Source organism: Eriocheir sinensis, chromosome 28 (genome assembly GCF_024679095.1).
Source record: "Eriocheir sinensis breed Jianghai 21 chromosome 28, ASM2467909v1, whole genome shotgun sequence".
NCBI lineage: Eukaryota > Metazoa > Arthropoda > Malacostraca > Decapoda > Varunidae > Eriocheir > Eriocheir sinensis.
The window spans coordinates 18,283,260-18,295,073 of NC_066536.1; the positions used below are offsets into that span (position 1 = coordinate 18,283,260).

Sequence of the window (11,814 nt, forward strand, 5' to 3'; positions counted from 1 at the left end):
TCTCTCTCTTGATTTTATTTCTTTTTTCCTCCCTCTTCGTTCCGGCGGCAAGTGTCTCGCGTTGAGGCTGTTGGGGCGAGGGTCGAAGGAGCGGCGGCGGTGGCGACCCTCCTCCTCCTCCTCCTTTCCTTTATGAATAAGAGCGTGTATAACCGAGTCTAGGGCAGCGTTTTAAGCACCGAGTCTTCTGGATATTACCGTAATTAACCGAAGGGGGAGACGTCCATCACGCGTCGCCGATAAAACGCTGGGAGAAGGAGGAACACGAAGGCGGTGAAGGCGAATTGAAGCAAAAAGAAGAAAAATAAAGAGAAAAAAGTTGAAAGTGGAAGAAAATTTAACAAGGGCAAAGACCAAGAGGAGCCAAAGTAACAGTTAACAAAAGAAGTGGAAAGTGAAAGAGAAAAGAAAGGAAAGGGCAAAAAATACACGAGAGCTCTTTCCTTGCGACCCGGTTTTAAGGTCCATATCATTATACTCTTTGGGGCTTTTGGTCGGTGATGTCAGACGCTTCAACCACCACCCCTCGCATCAACTAATTCCAAAGACCGACAAGGAGGTCAATCGGGTTCTAGTGAGTGTTCCTTAAGGTTCACGGTACAGAAGAGGGCTCAAACTCTCACCAGGGTCATTAAGATACCCCTGGAAATCCCCCAAACTCCTAGACAATTGGGTTCTAGTGAGTGTTCCTTAAGGTTCACGGTGCAGAAGAAGGGTTAAACTATTACCACCAAGGTCATATGGCTACCCTTGTAAAAAGGTGAGTGCTTGGGCGCCGAAAAGTTTAAGAACAAGGCTCTTAGTCCATCTATTTCAAAAGGCTCTCGTGGTAGTTAGTTGTCAGGGGGGGGGGGGGGGGGTAGTTCATTCATTGGTACTTTCATGACACTGGCGGTATAGTTTTCCAAGACTTCCGCGCTGTGAACGGGAGAAGCACTCATGGCAGCCCGACGTGGCTCATCTTTTGGCCTTAAGAAAAAAATAGTCGTAGGAAGAACAAGAAGCGTTTGACAGCACCATTCCAACTCCCTCTGTCTTTCTCTAACCCTCTCCCTCCCTAACCCTTTATCCCTTTTGGCTCTAACCTCTCCCTTCCTCCCCCCCACCCTCCCTCCAGCCCCCCTCTCCCCCCTTCTCCTCCCCCTCCATCCGGGACTTTTGCTTCTGACATGCTAATGAATTGGTTGCGAGGTACTACTCCGACTGGGGCTCCCTACTTCTTTTTTTTTCCTTCCTTTTTTATGGATGTTAATGGCCGTGGGTTCGAATCTCCGCGGCGTTTGAGACTTTATGCTGAAACGGGCTGAGTTACGAGTTTACTTGAAGGGGGAGGAGGAGGAGGAGGGAGGAGGAGGAGGAGGGGGGGGGGGAAGGGGTCTTACTTAGTTGCTGGGAGATGTGGATTAAGAGTTGGGGGGTAGTGTCGAGGAGGAGGAGGAGGAGGAGGAGGAAGAAGGTAGGGAAGGGAGATGTTGGTGATTTACAGAGTCCATGGCTGAGTGGGGAGGAGAAAGGAAGGGGTGATAAATAAAGGAAGTGGGAAAAAAGGGGTTGAAGGTTATTGATTTCAAGTGAGAGGGAAGAAAGGAAGGAAGGAAGGAAGGAAGGAAGAAAGGAAGGAGAAAATACTGTGCGAGGAGAATGAATAGATAATAAGGAGAAAGAAAAAGAAGGGAAGGAGGAGAATGATTGAGGAGGAAGAGGAGAAGGAAGAGGAAGAAGAAGAAGAAATGACTAAAGAGGGATAGTGAAGGAGGAAAAACAAAAGAAGGAAATGAGATCTGAAGGAAAACAAAGAAAATGAAAATGTAAAAAAAGAAAGAAAAAACAAAACAAAAGGAAGAAAAGGAAGGGTTGGGAGGTGGTAAGAATGGGTTATAGGGAGGGAGATAAGGGAGTTTGAAGGGAGGTGACAGGGAGGAACAGAAGGAAGGACAGGCAGTAATAAGAATGGGTTATAGGAGGGAAATAAGGGAGTTTGGGGGAATGGGCAAGTTTTGTCGGGGTGGGGCCGGGATGGGGTCGGGATGGGGTGGGATCAGGAGAGGGTCGGAGGGTGGGGTCGGCGTTTATGATACAGTTACGATCAGCCATCTCGCCATATCGGCCGATAAGACGCGACGTAACGCCCAGGTTGTCTGCGTCACGGAGGGGCGAAGAGCGAGTCACAAGAGGCGATGCAGTAAGGTCGAGGAGCGAGTGTTAACGAGCCTTGGTCTGGGCCTTGCCGGGGGAGGGCCTTTGGTAGCCTTTTCCAGGGGGCGTCGTTCCTCGCTTACGACTTCGGCTCATTCATCGCGACACATTCCCGATGCCTCCTCTTCTGCCTCCTACGGCCACTTCTTCTCCTGCTTTTCCTCCTCGTATATCCTCGTTCGCTTGCCGTTGTTTGTCCTCACCTTGGTTATATTCGTCCTATTTCATTACTGACTTGCGTGTGTGTGTGTGTGTGTGTGTGTGTGTGTGTGTGTGTGTGTGTGTGTGTGTGTGTGTGTGTGTGTGCATGTGTGTGTGTGTGTCACCTCTGTCCTCGTTCTCCTCATCTGTTTCTTCTCTCATCTTGTCCTCCTCATATCGTCTTCCTCCTTATCTTCTTCCTTTTAATCGTCTTCTTTCCCTACTTACGTCCTCTTTTATTATTTCCTTTATCCTTCTCTTTATTCTTTTATCCTCCAATTATTCTTTCCCTTCACTCATGACCGCCACAACAACCTCCTCCTCCTCCTCCTCCTCCTCCTCCTCCTCCTCCTCCCTTCCTTCCTTCGACTTACTCCTTATTCTCTTTTCGACTTTCAGTATTTCAAGCTCTTTTACTTTCCTCTTACCCTTTCTCTTCCTCCTCCTCCTCCTGTTTTTGTTCTTGTTCCACCTTTTCCTCCTCCTCCTCCTCCTCCTCCTCCTCCTGTTTTTGTTCTTGTTCCACCTTTTCTTCCTCCTCCTCCTCCTCCTCCTCCTGTTTTTGCTCTTGTTCCACCTTTTCCTCTTCCTCCTCCTCCTCCTCCTCTTCCTCTTCTTATCCCTCCTTCCTTTCCTTTTTCTCCTTCTTTTTTACCCTTTTAATTTTCTTGTCTTCTCATTAGAACATAAGAACATAAGGAAGTAGGAGTCTGCAAGAGGCCGGCAGGCGTGTACAAGGCAGCTCCTTTGAACCTAGGCTCCCGTGTATCTAACCCCACCTAATATCGCTGTCCATGAATTTATCTAATCTATTTTTTAATGTGACAATTGTATTGGCACTCACCACATGACTGCTAAGCCTATTCCACTCATCCGCCACTCTGTTGGTAAACCAATTTTTCCCAATGTCTCTGTTGAATCTGAATTTATCCAGTTTAAACCCATTACTTCGTGTCCTACCCGGTTCTCTTACCAAAGTTTTCCTACTTTTCCTCTTCCTCCTCCTCCTCTTCCTCCTCCTTCTTCGTATCTTGTTTCTTGATTACTTAACCTTATTCTCCTCTTTTTTTCTCCTTCTTCTTCTCCTCCTCCTCCTCCTCCTCGTATTCCTCCCCATCTTCGCCTCCTCCTCCTACTCCTATTCTTCTATCTCCTCCTTCGTATCCTCTTTCTCTTCCTAATTCTCTTCTTCTTCTCCTTCTCCTCCTCCTCCTTTTCTACGACCATTAGAGCGCAGTTGGGCAGTAAAAATCCGGTTGTTAAGAGGCGATTAAATGCCCAATAATGCGGGCGGGGAGGGTTAAGGGGTGACTAGACCAATCTTGCCAAATATTCTCCTTCTCCTCCATCTCCCACTCCACGCCGCCCCGCTCCCTGCAGCATCCGAGTGTGTGTGTGTGTGTGTGTGTGTGTGTGTGTGTGTGTGGAGGGGGGGGCGGGGTATTTGTGCGTGTGTCTGTGGGGGTGGGTCTGTGTGTGTGTGTGTGTGTGTGTGTGTGTGTGTGTGTGTGTTAACAAGTGTTTAGATTATATATTTCATCGTTTGCAGGTCAACTCTCTCTCTCTCTCTCTCTCTCTTTACTCTTTTTCTCTCTCTCTTTTCGTCAGCCCCCCCCCTCATCCCGTTGACCTGGCGGGGGGGGGGGTGTTGAGGTCGCAGGCAATCTGCAGGCTCATTCCCTTCCCCTCCCGGGTACTTAAACGTGTACTAAACGTCTTCCTCTGTTACGACGGCCCCGTGTGTGTGTGTGTGTGTGTGTGTGTGTGTCCTATGTGTCAGTGGTCGGGTTTCTCCTCCTGCCCCTCCTCCTCCTTCTTCTCCTCCTCCTCCTCCTCCTCCTCCTGCTCCTCCTTATCTTCCTCGTAAACATCAAGACCTTATTAATATCACTTCGAGGCCCTTGCCACACCCACACAAGCGTTCCTGACCGCACCGGACACATCAGGAGCCGCGGGGGCTTTGAGACACAGAAATAGTAGCCAGAACGAGGAAAACAAAGAAAGAACGAGGGACACAGAAAGAAAGACATACAAGGAACAGAAAGAAAGGAAGAAGGATAAGTGTGACAAAGGGCAAATGGAGACTTTCTTTCATCCTTTCGTTCTACTTCTTTTGTTTGTTCATTCCTTGGTATTTTTCTTCCTTTATTTCTTTCCTCAAAATTTTCCTACTATTGCGAAAGAGTTTGGGTTTGACCTTCAGCGCTCCCCTCATTCACTACCATCACCCTACGGATGCTCTGGAGCTGCCTAACATGTTTTTATGCCTCCCTGGTGTCCGGTTTTAACTTGATGAGGATGTGAGATGAAATAAGACGGAGACACAGAACAGCTTGGCTTGGGCTCGGTGTGTGTGTGTGTGTGTGTGTGTGTGTGTGTGGGTGGGTGGGTGGGTGGGTGGGGGAGGTGAATTTCCGGGAAAGTGATTTTAATTAAGAATGAATGTTTGCTAACCGGGTGTTGTTGGTGGGAGTGGTGTGTGTGTGTGTGTGTATGCCGACACGCACACATCTTAGTTTAGGGCATAATTTTACACTGCTCATAAAAAATCTATTAATATTCATGGATCCTTAGAAGCGTGCCGACGTTTACGGAGCCGGGAAGTGATGATTGCACGGGGAAAAAATCTTGTCGCCCAACGTGGGGCTCGAACCCACGACCCCGAGATTAAGAGTCTCGTGCTCTACCGACTGAGCTAGCCGGGCTTGCTGATACACACACACACTCTCTCTCTATGTTTCTCTCTCTTTTTTTCTGTGGTCCTAAAGAACAGTCGTATAGTGTGAGTCTGAAGTACTGTCTGAGAATATGAACACACACACTCACAGACACACACATGTCTATATTATATCATTGTCTGCGATGTGTTCTAGATCTATTGCATGATAACCAGGTGGACCATTCATCAACCAGACCCGGGAATGATGGAATATACGAATTGCCTCTGTCTCTCTCTTCCTCTCTCTCTCTCTCTCTCTCTCTCCCTTTCCACGCACCCACCCTCCCTTCCCTTCCTTCCTTTTCTTATCCTTCCCTTATTCCTTCCTTTCCACCGTTTCTATCTATCTATCCTTTCTCCCTCTTCCTTCTCTTCCTCCACCTCTCTCCCTCCCTCTCCCTCTCTTACCCCTTCCTTTCCACTCTTTCTGTCTACACCCATTTCATCCCTTCTTCATATCCTTCTTCTCGTCCTCCTCCTCCTCTCCCTTCCTCCACCCCCTCCTCCCTCTCTCCCTCTCTTTCCCTTCTTCCCCATCAACGTGACTAATATTCCCTAATGTTATCGACCTTCCAAGATAATAATGGATCATCTACGGAAGAGGAGAGGGAGGAGACGACGACGGGAAAATAAATAATAACACCACAGTGACCGTTTATTTACGTCCAAGGGTCATGAAGGCCGATGTTCCTTTGTTTAGCGAGCGTCCGATGGCCTCTTGGATCCCCTTATTGCCACGCTATTTGTCGGAGGGTTATGCGTCGTTAATTTTTATCGGATTCAATCACGGCCGATGCTCAGGTTTCTCTTTTTTGGCTTCTTTTTATGACGCGGTGTTTGGGTGACCTTATTGCCGCGGCCTGGTCCATTGTTGTTTGCGGGGGAGGAAGGGAGGAAGGAGAAAGAGAGAGGGAGATGGAGGAAGAGAGAGGAAGGGGAGTAGGAGGGTGGAAGAAAGAAGGTTGTAGACGGGGAAGGAAGGAAGGGAGGAAGGAAGGGAAGGAGGAAAGAAGAGAAAGAGAGAGGAAGGGGGAGAGGGAGAACAAGGGAGGGATAACACCATTACTACATGTGAGGGAGGAAAGAGAGAGAAAGAAAGAAAGAAAGAAAGAAAGAAAGGAAGGGAGGAAGAGAGGGAGGGAAGAAGTGAGGTAGGAATTAAAGGAAAGGGAGAAAGGGAGGGAGGGGGGGACAGTGAGGGAGGGAAGGAAAGTAATGGAAGATAATGGAAAAGAAAAACCTGATGGTGTGTAAATGGAGCGGCGGTGTGTATATGGAAAGAGGTAAGTACGGAGGTGCGAATAGGTAATGAGGGCGGTGCTAAGGATGACGGATGACGGTGTGGGAGGGATGGGGATGGGTGACTGTGGTGGTGGTGGTGGTGATGATGGTGTTGCTTATGGTGGTGGTGGTGATGATAATTTAACTGCAATTGGGAGCAGCGAGTAGCGGGCTTTTTTTATTATTGTTTTCTTTTTTTTTGCCCTTGAGCTGTCTCCTTTGTTGTATAAAAAGAAAAAAATAATAATAATGATAAAAAAAACACTATCACCACCACCAATAACATCAATAAAACAAGAACATCACCATCAACAACAACAACAAAAAGAACACCAGCATTAAACTCCCTCTCACCACCACCATTACCACCACTAACACTAATAATACTAATAACCACAACACCGACCTGTGCCGGGCTTGACTAGAGATGCAGTCACCCCCTGTCGAGTTGAGGCTGGGCGAGAGGCAGGGCGGGGGGCCTCTCACTTTTGACCTCCGCCGGGTAAACTCAACCACAACAACAATGGAAAACAGACCCAAACAGACCGACGGACCGACACCAATAACAATAAATGAGGAAGACGATAATGATGATGGTGATGATGCAGGCGATGAGTGACGTCTGTAATGATGATGAGGACGAGGACTGAGGAGCTGCCGGCCTCTCGGATCATTAGTGTTTCCTCGATTCCTGTCATTGATGAACATAAGTCGGGGGGGGGAAGGAGGAAAGAAGAGGGGGGTGAGAGGAGGAAGAAGAGGAGGGGACAGAAAGGATGATGGGAGATAGGAAGAGAGAGAGAGAGCGGCTCTTTTAGTAACAGCATGTCGCCTGTGATGAAGCTGTGGCCACACGCTTGTTTTATGGCTCCGGTCCAACTGAGTACAAGTGTATCGCGCCGCTACTCTGACCACCTGACACACACACACACACACACACACACACACACACGGCCGCCAGAACCCGCAGGAACGACGCAGCACGCACGCAGCCAGCACCAGTGAATAATGAATCAAAGGGAAGACACATCCATTCCCAACACTCAGCGCTGCGGGACTATTAACAGAGCGAGAGTGATACAAGCTTCTAACGGAGCAGAAAAGCGTCGAAAGCACTTCAAACAATAGGAAGCGCGTCGGGTATTAGGAAGGGATTGATAGGAGGGTGAAGAGTTATAAAAGCATATTTTCTCAGACGCTTTCGGCTCTCACAATATCTATTTCCAAAGGCCACAGAGGAGGTTTGTCGGGTTGTAGTGAGTGTTTTTCATATTCATAGTGCAGATGCCTTGTCGAACTATCCCTAGGCTCATTAAACTACCCATGGTGATACTCACAATCTTAACGAAAGTAAATTTGAGTGTGCAAGCTCAAATATGTTTAAAAAATTGAACCTTAGTGCGGTATTCTTAGACGCTACCAACACCCACATCAACTATTTGCAAAGGACGAAAACATGATTAATCGGATTCTAGAGATTTTTTGGGGGGGTTCAGGGTTTAGAAGAAGGGTCAAACTATCACCAGGGTCATTAAACTACCCCCTGGAAAGGCCCATAACCCCTACGAAAGCCATATCAATTGTGTGTGCTTGGGCGCCGAAATGTTTAAGAATATGGCCCATACATAGTGTTCGTGCCTGAGAGGGAATTCTATTGTTCCTCCTCTTCTTGATGCCTATAGTCGCTTTCCTCTCCACGAAACTCAATAAGGTGCAAACAAACACTTCCAGCTTGTCCTGAGAAGCAGTACACCCGTTTTGGCAGTTAATGTGACTTGATTTCTACGCTCGCGGCGGGGGAGGGATCGATGAATGGACGGTGAGGCGGTAACTGGACTAATGTTTTCCGGGAAGGCGCGCCAATACCTACCCGCCGCTATAGTCAAACCAGATTGGCGAAAGACCGTTTTGGCGTTGGTTACACGCGGGTCCTTTCCCCCCACGCCGCTCTACTACTCAGTTCCAACGCCTATCTCTCCCTTCCTATCATATGAACTATAGGTAATACATGAGCGGAAAGGATAGGTGCTGGGACCCGTGGAAGCCATGCAACGCCAAAACAACCTCGCCAATTTGGTTTAACTATAGGGCCGCGGGAGGGTAGAAAACAGCACTTACGGCAAAGATTTCACGCGCATTAAACTCCCGTCAGCGGACAGTCCCGGGAACACCCAGCCACGGCAATACGTTACTAGAGTGCAAAGGATCGTTACACACAGCTGAACAGAGTAATTGGCCCTGATTAGAAGTCCTTTGCATAGTACGGCATAAAATACGGTATTAGTTTGGCGAACTCCGGCGATGATGGAAAGTTTTCAAATGTTTGTCGAAGTAACTTGAGCGACGGAAGGAGTGCGCCGCGATCTGGGCTTTTGTTAACACGGAGAGGCGCTAACTCTCTCTATACCTAGGTGGTGTTATAGGGACGAAGCCATAAATCCTGTCGCTGCATACATATACACCGTGAACGGAGCGTAGTATAGCAAAGGCGCTGAAAGAGTGACAAATGTGAGTGGCCATTGGAGGCTCCACACAAAGAAAAGGTTGAAAACATGAGGAAAAACTTAAGTATGCAAATGTGTGTGTGAGTGTTATATGCAGACGCTGAGCAAACGGATAAGTTAAAGTATCAAAGGGTTCGCTTATAATAAAAACAGGTACTCAGAAAAGAAAGGTGCGAGGCGGTATGGAAGAAAAGGCAAGTTAAGCTAAGGTAAGGAGGGGGTGGGGGGATTAAAGTATAGCTGCGCGCTGCCTCGGTGCTCATTTCCGTCTCACTGGCCCTTGAGGTTTTGAAAGGAGGCTGCTCAAGAATACAAGCGAATAGAGGATGAATAAAACAGAAGGAAAATTAGAACAAAGAAAAAAGAAAGAAGAGGAATAGGGCTGTAGAATACGATAAGGAAGAAGAGGAGGCGGAAGAGGAGGATGATGATGATGATGAGGAGGAGGAGGAGGAGGAGGAGGAAAAACACACGAACAAGGAACACACAGAATACAAGAGAAGGAAAAGAAAAAAGCTAAAAAAGAAAAAAAAGTGAGATAAAGCAGTGGTTTAACAGAGAGAAATAGAGAACTAGATAGAAAGATAAAGAGAGAAACAGACGGACAGACAGACAGACTTTGATGCTTACAGTTGGATAGAAACAGCCTGGCGAGGAGCAAGAAGTACTACACACCAGAGGGAGGAGGAGGAGGAGGAGGAGGAGGAGGAGGAGGAGGAGGAGCATTTACGAGGGTTGGTCCTTCCTTGGCCCTTTAAAAAGAGAAGATTTCGTGGAAGAGAGAGAGAGAGAGAGAGAGAGAGAGAGAGAGAGAGAGAGAGAGAGAGAGAGAGAGAGAGAGAGAGAGAGAGAGAGAGAGAGAGAGAGAGAGAGAGAGAGAGAGAGAGTAAAACAAAGGAGGAAAAGAAAGAAAAGGAGAAAAAAGTGAAGATGACAAAAGCATGAAGAGAATGAGGAGAAACGAGGAAGAGGAAAAGAAAGAGGAAATTAAGGAAAAGAAGAATAAAAGTAGAGATGAGCAAACTATGATGAGGGATTAAATTATAGAAAAAAAGAAAGAGAGGAATAACAGAGAAAATACAGAAAATGGTGGAAAGAATCTCAACCGCAAAAGAGAGAAAGAAAGAAAGAAAGAAAGAAAGAAAGAAAGAAAGAATAAAAAGGAAGAGAAAGGGAGTAACGGAGAGGAAGGAAGGAGAGAAACGGAATGAATGGAGGGGAGGAGAAGGAGGAGGAGGAGGAGGAGGAGGAGCCATATTCAGGAAGGGAAGAGGAAGAAGATACAGGAAGAGATAAAAGAGAGAAAAAAGATAGAGAATGAATAAAACAGGAGAAATAAAGAAGGAGGAGGAGGAGGAGGAGGAGGAGGAGGAGGAGGAGGAAAAAGACAAGGAGGAATTTTCAGAAAGAGATAAGGAACAGAGAGAGAGAGAGAGAGAGAGAGAGAGAGAGAGAGAGAGAGAGAGAGAGAGAGAGAGAGAGAGAGAGAGAGAGAGAATAATATAAACAAAACGTAGCATTCATGAGAGCGGAAAATAACACAAGAAGAAAATGGAGTGGCCGGAAAATTTATATATACACAGTGACTCAAGCAAATGTGCGTGTGTGTGTGTGTGTGTGTGTGTGTGTGTGTGTGTGTGTGTGTGTGTGTGTGTGTAGCAGAGACAGAAGGCAAACAAGAACAGAGGAAGAAATGTAAAAGAGAGGAGAGAAAAGGAGGGAGGGAGGAAGGAAGGAGGAAAAAGCAACACCCAGGAGGAGGAGGAAACGGAGAGGAGAGAGAAGGGAGGAGGAGAGAGAAGGATGAAAGGAAAAAGGGTATTGTTGTGTGAGGAAGTATAGGAGGGAGGAAGGGAGGGAGGGAATCTGGAGTGCTTGCTGACTCTTGCCGCTAAAAAGTTCCGAGCTATTGTTGCCAGCAAGGCCGCGGTCCTCCCTACCCTACCCAGCCAGTGAGCCCAACAACCCGCCCCCTAAGCACGCAGCCACATGAGAGCCACACCCGCCCGACGCCTCAGCTCCAAGAAGCAAAGGGTTGAATCAGCGTAGAGGAAGGGAAGGGACTTGAGTTGGTTCTCAGACGCGGCCGCCACCCACATCACTCATTTCCAGAGGCCGACAAGGAGATCAATCGGGTTCCCATGAGCGTTTTTTTAGGTTCACGGTACAGAGGAAGGGTCAAACTATCACTAGGCTCATAGAGTGAGTGAGTGAGCCCCGAAGTGTTTGAGGATATGGGCCTTGGTCGTGGGTCATATCTCTCCTCACTTGCAATTTCAGTGTTTTCGGAAATTCTCGTAAACCTTGACTCACTTTCGCCCTAAAAGATATATACATAAGCCACACAGAAATACCTTAGAAGCTTATAGGAAAGGAGTTAGGAGTTAAGCCCGGGTTGAGACCATAATAATTTATTATGAGAATGGTCTTTGCGTAAATGACTACAGGGGATAAGGATTAGGGATAAGGAAAAAAGGAGCCGTACCGCGAGATTGCTTGGCAGTGTTGCTGGTGAAGTGGAGACCAAACCTTGCCTCCTTTCCTGCGAGGGTCGCGAGCACTCCACTCTGCAGGCAGCCAATGCATACACATGTGAGGCTGGCTGGCCGGCCGCCCCGAGGGATAAGTGGACACAGGCTCATTTTTGGTGCCTGAACATTCGCCCCGGTGATTGCATGCACCATCGAGGCTTTTTAGTGCTTTGGGAATCCAAGGACGCACTTGAGTCTTTGTGTTTGGAAGGGAAAAAGTTGCCGCGTTCCGTCCCTCCCCTACGACAGATGCCCTCCAAGGGTGTTTCGGGCCGTACTGAGGGGCTGCCGAGCTGACGCAGGGCTGACTAATACAGTGACCAGGGCAGAAAATGTTGGTTCACTCCCGGCGTTTGGGTGAAAGGTGTTGCCTGGCCTTAAC

The 11,814-nt window shown here is 47.8% G+C and overlaps 1 non-coding gene across 1 annotated transcript; it reads right to left on the reverse strand.

The window, feature by feature from the left end:
* Positions 1 to 5,029: 5,029 nt before the first annotated feature.
* Trnak-cuu (transfer RNA lysine (anticodon CUU)) lies at positions 5,030 to 5,102 on the reverse strand. The gene has a single exon. It is a non-coding gene; the product is annotated as a tRNA-Lys (tRNA).
* Positions 5,103 to 11,814: the final 6,712 nt, after the last annotated feature.